This window comes from Sorghum bicolor, chromosome 10 (assembly GCF_000003195.3).
Source record: "Sorghum bicolor cultivar BTx623 chromosome 10, Sorghum_bicolor_NCBIv3, whole genome shotgun sequence".
In the NCBI taxonomy this organism is placed as follows: domain Eukaryota; kingdom Viridiplantae; phylum Streptophyta; class Magnoliopsida; order Poales; family Poaceae; genus Sorghum; species Sorghum bicolor.
This window is the reverse complement of record NC_012879.2, coordinates 13,825,048-13,828,982: the sequence shown is the minus strand read 5'-3', so window position 1 is coordinate 13,828,982 and position 3,935 is coordinate 13,825,048. Positions and strand designations below refer to the sequence as shown.

The 3,935-nt window shown below is 41.0% G+C and overlaps 1 long non-coding RNA gene across 3 annotated transcripts; it reads right to left on the bottom strand.

Moving 5' to 3' along the window:
- LOC110430936 lies at positions 399-3,473 on the bottom strand. 3 transcript variants are annotated; one of them, XR_002448371.1, is made up of 4 exons: positions 2,989-3,473; positions 1,452-2,182; positions 1,277-1,360; positions 400-1,021 (listed from the first exon to the last, which is right to left on the bottom strand). It is a non-coding gene; the product is annotated as an uncharacterized LOC110430936 (long non-coding RNA). The 3 variants fall into 3 exon arrangements; XR_002448370.1 differs by having other exon boundaries at positions 404-1,021; positions 1,452-1,532; positions 1,596-3,452; XR_002448369.1 differs by having other exon boundaries at positions 399-1,021; positions 1,452-3,449.

The window sequence follows — 3,935 nt, the reverse complement described above, 5'->3', positions numbered from 1 at the left end:
TTTTTATTAATTGTACAAAGTTGGTTTTTATTATGTAAAAATAAAGAAAGTTACTAAATATTTAATCAATAAACTTGAAGTATACCCGTCTTTGTGGTCGTTGTGCCAATACCAACATGGCTATGGTTTCCATGTGCATCTTGTGGGATATATGTTCCTTGTCTAATATAATTAGCATGTTTTTTTGTCTATCTTGGAGTGATTAGTACCTATATATATTTTTGTGAGTTGTATAAAGGTTGGTTTCACTATAGAATAAAGAAAGTTACTAATACTTAATTAATAAACTCAAAGTATATATGTCTCTGTGGTTGCTATGCCAATGCCAATATGACTATCTTGGAGTGATTAGTACCTGCATAGTATATTATCTATGCTAACGCTACGGCGACATCGAAATAACACACATTAAACCGCTGTAGTGGACATGCACAACGCAACTCACATGTGGATAAATATTTGTAAGAAAATATGTTTGCCAATCAATAGGAAATTTGGTTGCCAATTGACAAGATCTAAACTTGGTAAGAAAATATTTCGTTTACATGTTTGGTATCATATTTCTTCTTTTTTCATTTGGTTAACACAAATGATAAGCTGGCTACACACATGTATACCTTTAAAGCAAGGCTCAATGCACTGTTGTCCTCAAGCTCAAAATACAACTGAAAAGAGAAGCGTCAACATACTTATTTGATGAAAGTACACAATATATTAAGTAATTGGTTCAATTCCTAGACGACTTGCATTACTCTTAAAAAAAGTCAATGTATCCTTTTTGTGGTTCTTTTTTCTAGCACAACTTTCAGTGATTCTATCAACTCATCTATTCCTTTTCTCTTTTCGTTTCCTTACTGTGGAGTGCTGAAATTTTAAGAGATATTAAATATTAGTAATTTAAAGTAAAACTGAAGTAAAAAAAAAGGCCAATATGTCGGTACAATAGTATATGCCGCCTGAAGAATTACAAACAATATAACAGCTCAGAGACTGAAATTTAGAACATGATCTGGTGGAAGACCTGCAAAAAAAAAATTATTCTCTTAGCCTCTTAGGTGCATCGTACGTGCAGGTTCATTATCTTCCTTCAAGGTTCTCTTGTTATAATTTAACATATAGAAAATGTGTTTTTAATAATATACTAAATTTTTAAATATTGCATGGGGAAAAATATATTTAGAAGGCAACAAGGTCAGACCATGATCAAGGAATGTGGCCAACTTATTTCTTTTGCAAGAGGGCAAAGTCAAGTGATACAAGGCCTTAATTCTCCCACCTTTACGTCAGTGATGATTCCAAACTCTTTTGTTTATCTAAGAATTGAATCAGAGATCGACTTCCTAGGTTTCAGCTCTCCCACCTGAATATTGTAAGCATATAAAATTTTGCAATTATGTCAATATCAACTGCAGAAGTTGACTAAACAAGCAACTGATATGTATTTTCAATACCTTCGGTAATGTCACATGCAGCAACAGCAAGTTCTGCAAGAATCCATAAGACAAAATTTGATACCTTTGGGTTATTCAGCCCTGCAATAACAATTTGATCAACATGACAGTTGACAACATGTATGCTTTTGAAAAGAGGAGTACCAGATCCATTCAAGGCAGGGATGAGTATTGACTTGGGACAGTCATATCACTCACAACCAAAAAGTCTGAATCCTCTGTTCTGCAAACTAAGGCCGCAAGGGGGCAATTTAGCAGAATTGCACAATACATTCTCAGGCCATGTCGTGTGCATCTGCAAACTGGTCAAGAAATATAGTCGCAGCATACTATCCTACCTGGCCCTTAAGCAAACCAATGAACTGCGGGCTCAACTAGATTGCAGGAGATGAGTTGCAGGGGGCTGACAGCACCATCGTGTCCACGGCCACTGCTGTGGTGGCAACGTCCCCTCCATCATCCCTACTACCACCACCTCAACAACCACTTCTACAAAGACCAAAGACAGAAAGAAAGGCAACCAGTGGGCGCGACTCCGATGAGCAGATGATTACCGTGCACTATAAGTGAGGAATTTATATTTTTTTGAGGAAACAGGAGGGGCTCCGCCCCTACTGGAATTTAATTAATACTTTTGAAAGAAAAGAAAAGCACAAGATTACAAAAGATGGTATGACACCAGTGGCAAAGCGAAGAAGTGTTTCTAGATCATAGCCATGTATCAGTGAGACCTACAAAAAATGGAAAATAAAAAAAATCACAAGAATCATTAGCATCAAACAAACAGCTGGACAAACTAAGCTTGATATAAAAATAGTCATCACACCACTTTTTGAATCTAGGGTAAAAGCTAGGATCAAAGTTATCACACACTTGTTTCTGAACCTAAAACGAGTCCAATAAAGCACAAATAAGTTGTGCACCAAACATACAACTCAACAAAAGGTCAACGCAACAGCCTTGCACAAGCTGAATTTGGCCAAATTAAATGGATCTTTTTTTATAATAACTGGATCTATATTTATGTTCTGAACAAGTGGACATGAATGTATTAGTGACATATAGAATGGAAGTGCTTGACATCTCTGCTACTCACTGAAGGTGCCCAAGTAGAGATTAAAAAAAAGGATGTTTATATGGGAAAAAAAAACAAACTAAATTAAGTAGTTTGATCCAAATCTAGTGAAATTGCGTATCTAAATATACTCTAGATTCAAGAATTGATTTCAATCCAGCAAATCATGACAATGAAGGTAAAGCAAAGTAATTTCAGCAAAAAGGTAACAACATTGTGGAAAGATTAAATCTATAAGGCCATCCTCAATGGGAGTTTCATGTCACAGTTTCCAACACATCAATATTATTTTGGAAACAGTGCATAGGAGTTTCATGGGGATGAAACTCTCTCTACTTCCATGAAGCTCTTATCATCTCTCTTCATTAATATAGCGCCACATCAGCATATTTAATGTGCATGAAACTCTAATGAAACCCCATTGAGACTGGCCTAATATCTTAGTTGAGCAAGCACAAGCACCAGGCAATCGTTGGAGAGGATGAAGGTGGCGGGGGCTCAGATCTGCGCGGTTCCCCTCTTGCTCCGCCACCCCACCTCCCCATGGAGCTCCGTATCTGTCTCCTGCACGGGCTCCCGCCGGAGCTAGGCGACGGCGGCCACGGCAGAGGGGGACGAGACCCGCAGCTTCGACAAGGTGCCCATAGACACCCCCGGCGCGTACCGCCTGGTGGACCGGGCCACCGACCGCAGCATCATCGTGCGGGGCGGCACCGACGACGGCAACGAGGCCGCCATTCCATCCCCGGCGATGCTCTCCAGGGCCACCAACCGCTGCAGCAGCCAAGGTTACAATTGGTTGGGGAAGATTTAACTTTTTACCATTATATCGTATAACACTTAACGGTTGTCCATATAACTTTACCAGCACAGAGAGAAAAATTATATAAAAATACCACATTTGCTCGCGAGACACGCTACCAACGCACTCTAGGTTGAATCTGAGTAAGCAGCTGGTGGAAAATAACCATGGCTACCCCTAGCGCTCCTCTATTCGTACTCCCAAGTCCCAGTGCTGCATGCACACGCGCTGCAGCCGCCCTTGCTGTTCCCTAGCACATGCCTACCTCTACGACTTCACCGAGTTCATCACTGGCCTGCACCGCAAAGATCGAGGTGCTCCGGAGGCCACCACCAGAGAATCGAAATTTTCCGAGTGTCAAAGGCTTCCCCGAGAGCCAAAAATCGAGCACTCGGGGAACCCAGTCTTCCCCGAGTGTTGCTCTCGGGGAAGAATTGCACTCGGGGAAGAGAGGCTTCCCCGAGTGCCGTAGCCTATCTGGCACTCGGGGAAGAATGACACTCGGAAAAAGTGTTCTTCCCCGAGCGCAACACTCGGGGAAGACAAGCACTCGGAGAAGAAAAGTGTTCCTTGACGTCCTAGGCAAACGGCGCCGTTGGAGCTTGAA